Source organism: Loxodonta africana, chromosome 19 (genome assembly GCF_030014295.1).
Source record: "Loxodonta africana isolate mLoxAfr1 chromosome 19, mLoxAfr1.hap2, whole genome shotgun sequence".
NCBI classification, from domain to species: domain Eukaryota; kingdom Metazoa; phylum Chordata; class Mammalia; order Proboscidea; family Elephantidae; genus Loxodonta; species Loxodonta africana.
In genome coordinates, this window is record NC_087360.1 from 18681864 (window position 1) to 18698011 (window position 16148).

Below are 16148 nucleotides of genomic sequence, written 5' to 3' on the forward strand. Positions count from 1 at the left end.
AAGGCAATGGAATGACATATATAAAACCTTGAAAGAAAAAAATTGCCAACCAAGAATAATAAAAAATATATATATATATACTGCAAAACTCTCACTGAAATATGAAGGTAAAATTAGGACATTTCCAGATAAACAGAAATTAAGGGAATATGTAAGAACCAAACCAAATTTACAAGAATTATTGGAGTCCTTCAGTTTGAGAACAAACAACATCAGACCACAGCCTGAATCTAGGATGCAAGATTGTACAGGTGAGATGCCAACCTAAGAAATGAACTCTCAAGGACTATCCAAAACCAGAAGAATTACAACAGGGAGCCAGAGACATTAATCTGTAAATGACAACAACATCAGAATAATAAAAGAGGGAATAAACGGTGTAGGTATAGAACTTTCTAATGGAGATGAAGGCAAGGTGGTACCAAGTAATAATAGACTGGTTCAAACCTAAGAAGATACGGGTAAATTCCAAAGTAACCACAAAAAAAGTTAACAAACCTATTCATCAAAATAAAGAAGAAAAACTTAAAGTCTCTGTAAAAACAAAATCTACAAAAACAAAAGAAATGGAAAAAAAAACCCACAAACAAAAGGAATTCAGCACAGCAGAGTAAGAGGAACGAAGAAAACGTCAGCACTGCACACACACACACACACAAAAGCACTACGAAATGACAGCAATAAACTCACACCTATCAATAATTACACTGAATATAAATGGCCTAAATGCACCCATAAAGAGACAGAGAGTGACAGAATGAATTAAAAAAAAGAAAAGGTCCATCAATATGCTGTCTACAAGAGACAGACCTTAGAAACAAAGATGTAAATTTATTAAAAATCAAAGGATGGAAAAAAATATATCAAGCAAACAGCTACCGAAAAACAGCAGGAGTGGCAATAGTAATCTCAGATAAAATAGACTTTAAAACAAAATCCACCATAAAAGACAAAGAAGGGTACTATATAATGATTAAAGGGATGATCCATCATGAGGACATAACCATAATAAACATCAACACATCCAATGACAGGGCTCCAAAATGCATAAAACCAACTCTAACAGCACTGAAAAGAGAAATTGCCAGTTCCAGGATAGGAGACTTCAACACGCCACTCTCGGTAAAGGACAGAACATCTAGAAAGAAACTCAACAAAGATAAAGAATAGCTAAAGGGCACAAACAGCCAACTTGACCTCATAGACGTATATAGAACACTCCATCCAACAGCTGCAAAGTACACATCCTTTTCCAAAGCACATGGAACATTCTCCAGAATAGACCACATCTTAGGCCACAGAGCAACCCTCAATAAAATCCAAAACATTGAGATAATACAAAGTATCTTCTCCAACCACAACACTATCAAGGTAGAAATTAACAACAGGAAGATCAAGGAAACTGAGTAACACCCTGCTTAAAAACCACTATGGAAACCCTGGTGGCATAGTGGTTGAGAGCTACAGCTGCTAACCAAAAGGTCGGCAGTTTGAATCCACCAGGCACTCCTTGGAAGCTCTATGGGGCAGTTCTGCTCTGTCCTGTAGGGTTGCTATGGGTTGGAAGCTCTATGGGGCAGTTCTGCTCTGTCCTGTAGGGTTGCTGTGGGTCAGAATTGACTCGATGGCAACAGGTTTGGTGTTTTTTTTTTTTTTTGGTTAAAAACCACTGGTAATAGAAGAAATCAGAGATGGAATAAAAAAATTCCTAGAACCAAATGAGAATGAAAACACATCATACCAATATCTTTGGGACACAGTGAGGGCAGTCCTCAGAGGTCAATTTATAGCAACAGATGTACACATCAAAAAAGAAGAAAGGGATAAAATCAAAGCATTAGCTACACAACTCAAACAAATAGAGAACAGCAAGAAGTCCACAGCCACCAGAAGAAAGGAAATAATAAAGATTAGAGAAGAAATAAATGAAATAGAGAATAGAAAAACAATAGAAAGAATCAACAAAACCAGAAGTTTGTTCTTTGAAAGGATCAACAAATCAACAAACTACTGGCCAAACTGACAAAAGAAAAACAGGAGAGGACACAAATAACCCAAATAAGAAAATGAAATGGGGACATTATAACAGACCCAACTGAAATAAAAAAGGATAGCAGAGTATTATGAAAAACTGTACTCCAACAAATTTGAAAACCTAGAGAAAATAGGCAACTTTCTAGAAATACACTGCCTACCCAAACTAATACAAAATGATATTGAAAATCTGAACAGACCCATAACAAGAGAAGAGATCGAAGAGGTAATTTAAAAAACTCCCAACAGAAAAAGCCCTGGCCCAGATGGCTTCACTGGAGAATTCCACCGAACATTCAGAGAAGAACTATACCAGTACTCCTCAGACTATTTCAGAACATGGAAAAGGAAGCAATACTTCTGAATTCATTTCACAAAGCCAGCATAACCCTGATACCAAAACTAGACAAAAAAAAAAAAGAGAGAAATTACAGACCAATATCTCTCATGAATATAGTCGCCAAAATTCCAGCCAATAGAATTCAGCATCATATTAAAAAAAAAAAAAAAATACACCATGACCAAGTAGGATTCATACCAGGTATGCAAGGATGGTGCAAGCTTAGAAAATCAATCAACATAATCCATCACATAAATAAAAGGAAGGAAAGGATTCATGGAATCATCCCAATCGACGCGGAAAAGATATCCAACAAAGTCCAACACCCATTCCTGATAAAAACTCTCAAAATAGATATAGAAGGGAAATTTCTCAACATAATAAAGGGCATGTACTAAAAAACCTTAGTGGCGTAGTGGTTAAGAGCTACGGCAGCTAACCAAAAGGTTGGCAGTTCAAATCCACCAGGTGCTCCTTGGAAACCCCATGGGGCAGTTGTACTTTGTCCTGTAGGGTCTCTATGAGTTGGAATCGACTCGATGGCAACAGGTTTGGTTTTGGGAAACCCTGGTGGCATAGTGGTTAAGTCCTACAGCTGGTATTGGTATTTGGATCAGTCCTACAGCTGCTAACCAAAGGGTCTGCCAGGCGCTCCTTGGAAACTCTACAGGGCAGTTCTACTCTGTCCTGTAGGGTCGCTATGAGCCGGAATCGACTTGATGGCACTGGGTTTGGTTTGTTTTTTTAATACAAAACCAACAGCCAACATCATTCTTAATGCAGAAAACATTCTCCTTGAGAACAGAACCAGACAAGGATGCCCTTTATCACCACTCCTGTTTAACATTGTGCTGCAAGTTCTAGCTAGAGCAATAAGGCAGAAAAAGAAATAAAAGACATCCAAATTGGTAAGGAAGAAGTAAAACTGTCCCTATTGGTGGATGATATGATACTATGCATAGAAAACCCAAAAGACTTCACGAGAAAACTATTGGAACTAATAGAAAGATTCAGCAGAGTAGCAGGATATAAGAGAAACATACAAAAATCAGTTGGATTCCTATACACCAATAAAGAGACTGATGAAAAGGAAACCAGGAAAACAATACCATTTATAATAGCCTCTAAAAAAAAAAAAAACTTACAAATAAATCTAACCAGGGATGTAAAAGACCTATACAAAGAAAACTACAAAACACTACTGCAAGAAACCAGAAGAGACCTACATAAATGGAAAAACATACCATAACCCAAAACCAAACCAAACCCACTGCCGTCGAGTCGGTTCTGACTCGTAGCGATCCTATAAGACAGAGTAGAACTGCCCCGTAGAGTTTCCAAGGAGCGCCTGGCGGATTCGAACTGCAGACCTTTCGGTTAGCAGCCGTAGCACTTAACCACTACACCACCAGGGTTTCCAGACATATCCTACTCATGGATAAATAGACTCAACATTGTGAAAATGACAATTCTACTCAAAGCAATTTTTGAATACAGTGCAATCCTGATCCAAATACCAACAACATTCTTTAAAGAGATGGAAAAACTAATCGTTAACTTTATATGGAAAGGGAAGAAGCCTTGGATAAGTAAAGCACTACTGAAGAAGAAGAAGAAAGTAGGAGGACTTTGCACTACCTGACCTCAGAACCTACTGTACAGCTACGATAGTCAAAACAGCCTGGTACTGGTACAAGGACAGCTACATTGACCAATGGAACAGAATTGAGAATCCAGATGTAAATCTATCTATCTGTGGTCATCTGATCTTCGACAAGGGCCCAAAGTCCATCAAATGGGGAAAAGACAGTCTTTCTAACAAATGGTGCTGGCAAAATTGGATGTCCATCTGCAAAAAAATGAAACAGGACCCGTACCTCATACTATACACAAAAACTAATTCAAAATGGATCAAAGACCTAAATATAAAACCAAAAACTATAAAGTTCATGGAAGAAAGTATAGGATCAACACTAGAGGCCCTAATACACGGCATTAACAAGATACAAACCATAACTAACAACATACAAACTCCAGAAGATAAGCTAGATAACTGGGATCTTCTAAAAATTAAACACTTATGCTCATCAAACGAATTCACCAAAAGAGTAAAAAGAGAACCTATGGACTGGGAAAAAAATTTTGGCTATTACAAATCAGGCAAAGGTCTAAACTCTAAAATCTACAGGAAAATCCGATACCTCTACAACAAAAAGACAAATAATCCAATTAAAAAATGGGCAAAGGAAATGAACAAACACTTCACCAAAGAAGACATTCACACAGCCAACAGACACATGAGGAAATAGTCTCTCTAGCCATTAGAGAAATGCAAATCAAAACCACAATGAGATACCATCTCACCCCAGCATTACTGGCATGAATCAAAAAAACAGGAAATAACAAATGTCGGAGAGGCTTTGGGGAGAACGGAACTCTTATGGACTGCTGGTGGGAATGCAAAATGATACAACCATTTTGGAAAACGATATGGCGCTTCCTTGGAAAGCTAGAAATAGAAATACCATATGATCCATCAATTCCACTCCTGGGAGTATATCCTAGAGAAATAAGGTTGTCACACGAATAGACATAGACCCATGTTCATTGCAGAATTGTTCACAATAGCAAAAAGATGGAAACAACCTAGATGCCCATGAACAGATGAATGAAGAGACAAACTGTGGTACATACACACAGTGGAGTTTTACATAACAATAAGGAACAATGATGAATCTGTGAAGCATCTCATGACATGGATGAACCTGGGGGGCATTATGTTGAGTGAAATAAATCAGTCACAATAGGACAAATATTGTATGAGACCACTACTGTAAAAACTCAGGAAAAGATTGACACACAAAAAGAAATAATTTTTGATGGTTACGAGGAGGGCAGGGGTGGGGATGAGAAAACACTACGTAGACAACAGATAGTGGTAACTTTAGTGAAAAGTAAGACAGTGTACAGTACTGGGGAGGCCAGCACAGCTTGTACAAGGCAAGGTCATGGAAGCTCCACAGACAAATCCAAACTCCCTGAGGGACTGAATTGCTGGGCTGAGGGCTGTGGGGACCATGGTCTCAGGGAACATCTAGCTCAAGTGGCATAACAGTTTATAAAGAATATGTTCTGCATTCTACTTTGGCAAGTAGTGTCTGAGGTCACCTCTTCGGGAGCAAGGGAGAATGAAGAAAACTAAACATACAAGGGAAAGATTAGTCCAAAGGACCGCGTCTACCACAATCTCCACCAGACTGAATCCAGCACAGCTAGATGGTGCCCGGCTACTACTCCTGACTGCTCTCACAGGGGTTACCATCGAGGGTCCCAGACAGAGCTGGAGAAAAAATGTAGAACAAAAAAAGGCGAGACTTACTGGTGTGACAGAGACTGGAGACACCCCGAGAGTATGGCCCCCAGACACCCTTTTAGTTCAGTGATGAAGTCAGTCCTGAGGCTCCCCCTTCACCCAAAGATTAGACAGAACCATAAAACAAAACAAGACTAAAGGGGCACACCAGCCCAGGGGCAAGGACGCGAGAAGGCAAGAGGGGACAGGAAAGCTGGTAATAGGGAACCCAAGGTTGAGAAGGGAGAGTGTTGACATGTCGTGGGGTTGTTAACCAGCGTCATAAAACAATATGTGTACTAACTGTTTAATGAGAAACTAGTTCTCTAAACCTTCACCTAAAGTACATTTAAAAAAAAAATTGTCCCTGAACCACTCCAGGCTTGATCAAATGCCCCTCCCCTGCGCTCGCTGTCATGGTCCTTATAGCAACGGTAATGGCCTGTGCTGGTCCGGGTCCCCTGATAGAATATGAAATCCTTGATCCATACAACAACATCGCCCATTTTTTGTGAGAATTAAATCCTGCCGTCACTACTAACAATAATTATTGCCATTTCTAGGACACTTACTTCATGCCAACCACTGTTAACTAGTTGCTTTTCCTATGTCATATGAATGAGATGATATATGTAACATGTTTATCTCATTTCCTGGCACTTAATAAGAAAACTTAGTAATAGGTCACTTAATATTTGCTCTTATTATGAGTTGTTGTTGTTGTTGTGTGGCATCGAGTTGATTCTGACTCATAGCAACCCTATGGGACAGAGTAGAACCGCCCCATAGGGCTTCCAAGGCTGTGGTCTTTACAGACACAGACTGCCACATCTTCCTCCTGCAGAGCGGCTGGGGGGTTCAAACTGCCAACCTTTTGGTTAGCAGCTGAGCACTTAACCGCTGTGCCACCAGGGCTCCTTCTTATTACTAATAGTAATAATAATTTAAAAACAGGTTGTCAGCGAGTTGACTCTGACTCATGATGCCCTCTGTATGTCAGAGTAGAACTGTGCTCCGTGGGATTTTCAATGGCTTATTTTTTGGAAGTAGATTGCCAGGCCTTTCTCATGAGGCACCTCTGGGTAGACTCAAACTTCCAACCTTTCAGTTAGCAGCCAAGCATGTGAATCACTTACACCACCCAGGGACTCCTAGTAATAATAATAATAATAATAAAAATAATAATAGCTGGTATTTACTGAATGAGCGTTATTTACTAGACCGTGTTTTAAGTACTTCACTAACTCGTTTAATTTTCACACAACTCAGTAAGTCTGGGACTGTTGTTATCCCATTTCCCAGATGGTAAACTGAGACTCAGTGAGAAGCCACCTGCCCCAGTTTACACAGATAGCAAATAGAGGAACTGAGGCTTAAAGCCAGAAAGCCGGGTCTGTTTAAATCCATCCAAATCTTGTGAGCTTTCTTCTTTACCATACCACTCCCCACCCTGGGAAATCTTATATATTTTCTAACATGTAGAAGGAGAAGGAATAAAAAATAAGAAAGAAGCCTGAGCCCAGGGCTCTCAGCAGGCAGCCTGTGGAATCAGGCGGAGTTATTAAGAAACACAAATCTAGCCTGTCCTTGATTAACTTATTCAGAGTTCAGCAAGGAAAGACAACATACCAGATTAGTGCTAATAAAAACGAGACGCAGTGCTGACTTGACGCTAAACACATTTGGTTTTCTCTGACACCAGCGAGGGCTCTCCTTGATGCTGTGATGTGGGACTCAGGCTGTAAAGGATTCAGGGCCCATCACGGGCCAGGAGGGGGAGGAGAGGAAGCTGCACCCAGGCTGGGCTGGGACTGGACAAGAAGCCTGGAGCAAGCACCTAAAACGTGCCAGCCCTGTGAGAGCCTGTGCTTTGGGCAGCCAAGTCAGCGTTCGAATCCCAGTTCTGCAGCTTCCTGGCTGTGCAGCCCTGGGCAGGTCCCTACCTCTCTGAGCCCATTTTACTCATGGAGATAAAAAGTACTTGAACTCAGATGTCCACAGTGATGGGAGATGACACAAGATAAGTCAATCGTGTACTCTCTAAGTGCCAGGCACTGTTCTATCATATCATCTTCATAGCAATCCAATGAGGGGGATACTGCTGTTAACTCCATCTTGTTGTTAGGTGCCACCGAGGACTCAGAGTGACCCCATGTATCAGAGTAGAACTGCCCCATAGGGTTTTCTTGGCTGTAATCTTTACGGAAGCAGATCGCCAGGTCTTTATTCTGGGGAGCCACTGGGTGCGTTTGAACAGCCAGTCTTTTTGGTTAGCAATTGGAGTGCTTGACTGTTCGTACCACCAGGGATCCTGAACTTCCTCTTACAGGGGAGGAAACTGAGGCACAGAGAGCTTAGTAACTTGCCCAAGGTTATCCAGCTGTAGGAAGGGTGGTTTGAGTCTCACACCTCAGCTTTACCCACTATGGTATCCCCCTTCTTAGTACACAGAAGTCTGGCATGCAGTAAGCACTTAATACTTGCCTGCTCTTATTATCAACTCCTAATTTTGCAGGGAAACCTGGTGGTATAGTGGTTAAGTGCTACGGCTGCTAACCAAAAGGTTGGCAGTTTGAATCCACCAGGCACTCCCTGGAAACTCTATGGGGCAGTTCTACTTTGTCTTATAGGGTTGCTATGAGTCGGAATTGACTCAATGGCACCGGGTTTGGTTTGGGTTTTTTGGTTAATTTTGTAGGAGTAAACAGGTGCAGATATGGGATGTGGTTTGCCCAAGGTCCCACAGCTAGTCTGAGGCAGAGCCAGGAGCCACACCCAGTTTGATTTCAAAGCCTGTGCTGTTTCTGTTTCCCCTGGATTACAGGGTGAGCTGGCGTGTGGGCCGGGCATGATGGAGGATGTGGGGAGACTTAGTCTGCAGTTTGGAAGGGACAGCAGGGGCGCCTTCCTCCCCAGCTCCTCCGGCAAAAGGTGCAGTCATTGCTGGTGACTGAGCTCTGTGTCAGGAGCTCTGTCTCCGTATTCCACTTTCAGCCTCACATCGGGTAGGAACTAATGAGCCCCATTTCACAGATGAGGAAATGGAGGCTCAGAGAAGCTAAATGCAGAGCTTCGAACCAGTTCTTCCTGGTTCAGTCATGGCCCATGAAGTGAAAACAGGACGGAACTGAATTTGCAAAATGTGAGGGCCTGGAACGATAACGGAATGGGAAAAATTACGGTCGATGCCCTGCTAGAAGCTTAATTTCCCTCTTAGAAAACAAGGGAAGTGTGTGTGTGTTGCATAATAACAAACTCTCCTGACTGGCAGGGTGGGAAACAGTGACGCCTCACACAAAGATGGTGGCAGACCACACCACTTGAATGTGTATCACTCTCCTCAGTTCTGGCAGGAATCCAATCTCCTGCATCAGGCTCCTGAAAGGGCTTACTGCGCCTCTTCCGAGGCTCCCATTCCAGGGCTTTGACCTGTAATTTTCCGTGTTCCAGTTATCATTCCAGGCACCCACATTGTACAAATTCTGGTCTATCCCTGTTTTGCTTCATCAGCTGTGACTGAACTGGTTCGAGCTGGTTTGAAGCCCTGGTTAAATGACTTGGCCAAGGTCACACAGTTGCTAAGAGGCAGAGCAGAGTCCAACCCAATTCCGCTGATTCCAAAACCCTTTTTCTTAACCGCTGAGCTATGGTGTCTCTTTCTTAAAATATGGGATCCTCAATTCCATTCATTCATTCTCTATTTATTGAGCACCTACTGTGTGCCCAGCCCTGTGCTGGGAGGTGGAGACACAGGAAATTATTCAAAGTTCTTCCTCATGAGGAATATTCATAGCCCTTTGGGGGAAGACAGACGGGTAAAAGGATCATTTTATTTTCAAAAAACAACTTTTTTCCTAGTCACACATGCTCATTGTAGAAAAGTTAGAATGCATAGAAAAGGAGATGAAAATAAAAATTGACCCAGAACCCCACCATCCAACAACAGCCACAGTTAACACTGTTGGCATATTACCTTCCTTTCTCTTTTACATATGTATTTCCGAGACATGTGTTCTGTGTATATAGGATTGTACCCTGCTTTCCTCCATTACAGTACTTTTTCATTTCATGAAAAATTCTTCTACAATGAGCCTAAGCTGTTTCCAGTTAGAAATAAAAAAAAATACTGCAAAGTGCTTGGAAAACATTTTCAAAAAGTGTAATGTTGGGGTAAACCAGGGGAATTTGGGACCCCGGTCAGTCATGGGGGTATATCACAGCTGGCTTCCCGGGGGAAGAGGTAGTTGAGTCTGTAGGATCTGTGGGCCTTGACCAAAGTGAAAGATGTATCCATCTGCCCCAGGGAAGCCTCGCTGTGAAAAGGAAATCCCTTTCCCTGTGCAAGGAAATGCAGACGGCACCGAGTGGTCAGCCCGAGGGACCACCTTCCAGAATGCTATAGACATGCCCAGCAAGAAAATAACCATTTCTTGAGTTTCTAAGTCCGTGCCAGACTCTTAGCACAATCATTAGGCTCAATACGTAGACTGACCTTACTTATGCTCAGTCTTAACATTACCCTTGGGAGGATTTTTGTGCCATTTTTCAGATGGCACCAAAAGCCAAACCAAACCTGTTGCCATCGAGTCAGTTTTGACTCATAGTCCCCCTGTAGGATAGAGATGGCACAAAAAAAGCTTAAATACTCAGAGAGCTTGAATAATGCTGCATGCCTACTGCAGATTCACACTCAGGATTCAAACCCAGATCTGGTTGCCTCCAAAGCTGCCCTCCTTGCAGGACACAGGGACACCTCCTCTTTGAATATACTCACAAACAATCCATAAAAAGGAATAAGAACTATTTCACGTTTAGCTGCACTTTAGCAAATTACCTTTATTGAAGAGGCAAAATTTCATGAAAAGGAAGACTGATGGAAGCGAGAGAAAGAAAAAAGTCAAGGAAAGAAACAAAGGAAAAGCCCCCTCAGGAGGGCTCTTTGCAGATGTGTGCACTCCTCTGGGCTCACCCCAGGCTGGTGTCTGTGCCTGAGATAAATAGCCTGGCGGGGTGACATTGCCATGTTAGCAGTATTTGGATTGCTGCAGAGACAAGCTGATAGACCGTGTGAACTCGACCATTAATCTGCCCTCAATTTTTTGTCCCTGTTTTACATACGTCATCTTCTCGTCTCCAAGAGCTTCTGCAGCCACAGCAGAATTTGAAGGCAGGGCCGTGGGAAAATGGTTTTAGTGCAGTAGCCGCTGCTGAGCTCAGTGGGAGAATGAAACTCCAGGGACGATGGTTCCATTGGCCGCAGCCCACACTGGTGGGTCAGTGGGGAAGGAGTCACCACACCTTTCCTCGGACTGAGAGGAGACCAACTCCATAGTCACGTCCTGACCCACACAGGCCTTTATGTGTAACATGCCAACATTTCTCCAGAGTGTTACTGAAGGACCACGTAGCCTTTTCTCCCTCTTGTTGACAGATAAGGAAATGGAGGGTCATTTGTTCATTCAGCAAGTCTTTGAGCACTTGTCCTGAAGAGCATCTCAGCCTGAGGCCTGACAAGAAGGTTGGAGGGGTTGTTGTTGAACTCATGGCAACCTTTCGTATAACAGATTGAAAGGTTGCCAGGTCCTGCAACATCTTCACGAATGCTGCTATTTTGAGTCCATTGTTGCAGATACTGTGTCCGTCCATCTCACTGAGGGTCTCCCTTGCTGTCACTGACTCTCTACTGTGCCAAACATGATGCTCTTTACTAGGGACAATATTTCCAAAGTAAGTCTCACCATCCTCGCTTGTCAGAAACATTCTGGTTGTATTTCTTCTAAGACTGATTTGTTTCTTCTTCTGGCAGTCCATGGTATATTCAGTGTTCTTTGCCAACACCACAATTTGAAAGCATAAGTTCTTCCTCTGTCTTCCTTTTTCATTGTCCAGCTTTTCATGTGCATGAGGAGATTGAAGAGACCATGACTCGGGTGAGAGGCACCTTAGTCATCAAAGTGACATCCTTGCTTTTTAAAACTTTGAAGAGGTCTTTTGCCACAGATTTGCCCGATGCAACATGTCATTTGATCTTTTGACAGCAGCTTCCATGGATGTTGATTGTTGATCCATGTAGAATGAAACCATCGACAGCTTCAATTTCTTCTTCATTTATCATGATGTTGTTTATCAGTCCATTGGTGAGTATTTTTTTTTCATGTTCAGGTGTAAGCCATACTGAAGGCTATAGTCTTCTACCTTCATCGATATGTGCTTCAGGTCATCTTCATTTTCAGCAAGCAATGTTGTATCATCTGCATATTGTAGATTGTTAACGAGTCTTCTTCCAATCCTGACGCCATGTTTGCCTTCATATATTCTAGCTTCAAGGTGGCCAGCATTTGAGAACCCAGGCTTTGGGTCAGGTGGTAGTCAAAGCCCACCTCTTCTACCAAGGGACCTTCTCTCTTGCATCCCCCTACTCTGGGCTGGCCAAGGATGGAGAAGTCCTCCACCAAGCAGAGACTCAGTGTGGTGCATGGGAAGGGGAGCTTTGGAGCAGACAGGCCTGGACTTGAATTTGGTCTGAGCTAGGTGGACTTAGGCAAGTTACTTAGCCTCTCTGAGGATCAGTGTATTAGTCAGTGTTCCTTTGGTGGCAAAGGACAAAAGCCCAGCTTGAACCAGCTTAAGCTAAAGAGAAAAATGTATTGGGTTATGTCATCAAACTACAAAATAATCTGTACTAGACTGGATTTTAAAATAAATTATTTGGGACCTCTGTCTCTCACTTTCATCTCTGCTTGTGTCTGACTTAGCGTGTTTCTTCTCCCGCATAGGCTGACTTTAGTGCCAGTTGTGGCTGTTGATAGTTCTGGGCAAAAAGAATGCCAACATCATAGCTTAGCAAAACAGAGTTCTCTCTCTAAGCTTCAAGCTGTACGAATCCAAAGAATAGGTCATGTGCCCTTCCCTGGACTGATCACTGTGGCTGGCGGGGTGGACAATATGATTGGCTCCGCCAAGGTCAGTATCTCTCACGTGGCCAGGCAGTAAGATCTGTTGTCAGAAAAATAGGAAGGGGGGCACTTTGAAGACACAAACAGTCCCCGTTACAGTCCACCCCTTCACCTGACTATTACGGCTGTCTGCCTTGGAAGTGAATCTTAGTTTTGGCATATGGTAAATACTCAGTATAATTCTCACATTAGTTCACAGTGAACATGCATATGTCCACACACATGCACTCTCATTCCCACGCATTTCGTTCTAGAAATCTCCTTATCTAACAAAATCTCCTGTCCCACATGTAGCCAAAATGCACCTACCGTCACCCCAAGGTGAAACCACCCAAAGTCATACTACATCCGACTCTAAACTTAGCATGTCTAGGGTCTGAGCCTTCCTCCCCTGGCAGGTCTCCGTGTGCTCTTTATGATCCTGAGGCCTCTGGGCCCAAAGGAAGTGAAACCTTCCCAAGAAATCTTGTGCTCAGTGGTGAAGGGTAGGCCTGGGCTTCCGTTTTAAGTGAGACACAAGCTGTAGGAACTTGGGCAGATTACTTAGCTTCTAGTCCCTGGGTGGTGCCAGTGGTTAACACACTTGGCTGCTAACTGAAAGGTTAGAGGTTTGAATCCACCTAGAGGTGCCTCAGAAGAAAGGCTTGGAGATCCACCTCCAAAAACCCAGCCATTGAAAACCCTGTGGAGCACAGTTCTACTCTGACACACATGGGGGTCACCGTGAGTCGGAATCGACTTGACAGCAGCAGTTTTTTTTTTTTTAATTCCGTTTAGAAAAGAGGAAAAACAGAATTAACCTGAGTAGTTGCCAGCCAGAACATATACCATACACCAAAACTAAGATTTGCTTCTAAAAAAAAAAAAAAGATTTGCTTCTAAGGCCCGTTTAAAAAAAAAAAAAAGAAAAACCCGCTGCTATCTATTCCAACTCATAGCGACCCTATAGGACGGAGTAGAACTGCCCCATAGGGTTTCGAAGGAGTGGCTGGTGGATTTGAACTGCCAAGCTCTTGGTTAGCAGCCAAATGCTTAACCACTGTGCCACCAGATGTAATTGTCACTGCATTCGGTTTCCTGGTCTATAAAATGGGTTAATAAGAAAGTTGGGAGGATCGAACTAAAAAAAAAAAAAAATGGCCCATAGTAAAGTGGTTGCCACATAGGAGGCGGTCAACATGTGGTAGTTTTGTTTTCTCTCTACCTCTCTTCTCCTCCCTGCCACACACACACACACACACACACACACACACACACACACACACACAATATCTGTTGATCTAATGACAAAGACCTCATTCTGCCAAAACAAACCAACTTTTTCTCCTCTTCTCTTCCCTCCCTCCTTCCCATTCTCCCTTCTCTGCCTCCCTCCTATAACCTCTTCTTTTTTTCTCCTCCTGCACCTCCTATAATACATCTGTGGACACTGTCTGCTGGTGAGCTAAAATTCATGTGAAACCCTCACCAACGTGGCCCATAAGACTTCTCTCTCCCTGCTCAGATGTGAGCAGCACCCTGCCCCCGACCACGGGTCTGTGATTCCCTCTGAGATAGGCAGAGCAAACGTCTGTGAACGACCACAGTGACAGGGTGTGGCCTTCTCCAGAGCCATCACCCGCTGATGCGCCTGCTCCAGGGGACGTGATGTTTCTTATAAGGGTGGACCATTCTTAGCCGAAGGAGCCCTGGTGGTGCAATGGTTAAGTGCTCGGCTGCCAACTGGAAGGTTGGCAGTTCTAATCCACCAGACATTCTGCTGGAGAAAGATGTGGCAGTCTGCTTCTGTAAAGTTACAGCCTTGGAAGCCCTATGGGGCAGTTCTGCCCTGTCCTATAGGGTCGCTATGAGTTGGGATCAACTTGACAGCAACAGGATTGGTTTTGGTTTTTTGGATTCTTAATCGACCATATCACCTCTGTCATATGAAACAAATCCAAAGGGGCTGGGAAATGCTGCAGCAACAAGGTGGCATGGAGGGGAAGCAGCAGCTCAGCGACACGCTGCCATCCTCTGCTGAATCCTTCTCTCCACCCTGAGTGAGGGGAGCCCAGGAGCCCACAGTTCAAACCAAACAACAGCCTAGCCAGGGAAGTGATCAGTGGCATTTAGTATTTCCCGTAATCATTCCCGAGAGGCCGTTTAATTCTGAGGGCTGGCTGGATCCCTCGGTCAGCCTCCAGTTGCTTCCAGGGGAGTAGTAGAAAGCACTGGTTTGGAGTCCCACAGACCTGGGTTTAAATCTTTATCCTGCCGCCGATGAGCCGTGGATCTTGGGAGAGCCATTTACCCTCTCTGGGCCTCAGTTCATTCATCTAAGGAAAGAGCATGAGATGCCACTGCGTCCCACTTGACATGGGGCACTGCAAAGACCCTCTGGTTGAAGCAGAAGCAAGCAGTTGTTCAAAACATGGGCTCTGGAGCCAGATTACCTGGGGCCAATCCTGGCTCCACACTTTCAAGCTGTGTTACCTTGGGCAAGTGACTTAATCTCTCTGGGCCTCAAGTTTCTCATTTTAGGGATCCAGTAAGACAATTGTATAAAGCACGTAGCAAAGTACCCAGCTAATAATAATAACATTTTTAAGAACATACAGAAAAAGACTTTGTAAACTGTAAAGTCCTAATCCCTATGTGTGATTTACTATTTACCATGAAAGTACAGGAACATGTTGACTACTTTAAGAAAACCAAGTGTATGGTTTATAATTGAAGAATTGTTTTACATAATTGAAAGTTTTTTAGGGAGTGGAAACATTCGCCTTGGCTCACAATATAGGCAAACTGTAAAGTCCGGTGCACAGCACTGTGAATGGTCAGTTTCTTATTCCACTCACTTTAACTCTGTGCCTATTATATGTAAGACAGTATGATAGAAACAGAGTTCTGGTGGCACAGTGGTTAATCACTCAGCTGCTAAGCAGAAGGTCCATGGTTCCTTTCAGGAGAAAGGTGTGGCAGTCTGCTTCTGTAAAGATCACAGCCTTGGAAACCCTATGGGGCAGTTCTCTATGAGTCAGCTCAAGCCTCTATGAGTCAGAATCTACTCGATGGCAACAGGGTTTTTGGTTTTATGATAGAAGCGTTACTTGTGCCCTTTCGTTTTAACCATCCATCCTCACTCTACAGACTCCGACTCAGAGAGATTAACTGGCCTAAAGTCCCTAGACTAGGAGGTGGCTAGGAGGTGGCAGAAGGACCTAGACCTTGAGATATCCAAGTCTAGTGTACTTTCTAAGAACAAATAAATATCTTAAGGCAACTTACAGAAATGGGAACATGCTGTCAAATGCCAGGCACATCAGAGCTGTCTTAATATGGCATGCATCCTAGGAGAGACAAGAAGTTCTACTTGGTGCTTAGGGAATAACTTTGGCTTGGGTTTCTGGGTGCCTAGATGCCACCGGTATAGCCCAGAGCCTGGCTGTGGCCCTGGCCACAGAAGGGTCCCCTCCTCTCTGTTGGC

General features: G+C 43.4%; 1 protein-coding gene across 1 annotated transcript in view; it reads left to right on the forward strand.

Annotated features, from left to right (window-relative positions):
- Positions 1-16148, forward strand: part of WSCD2 (WSC domain containing 2) — a 132223-nt gene that overhangs the window by 69354 nt on the left and 46721 nt on the right. The gene's annotated exons all lie outside the window — the stretch shown is intronic.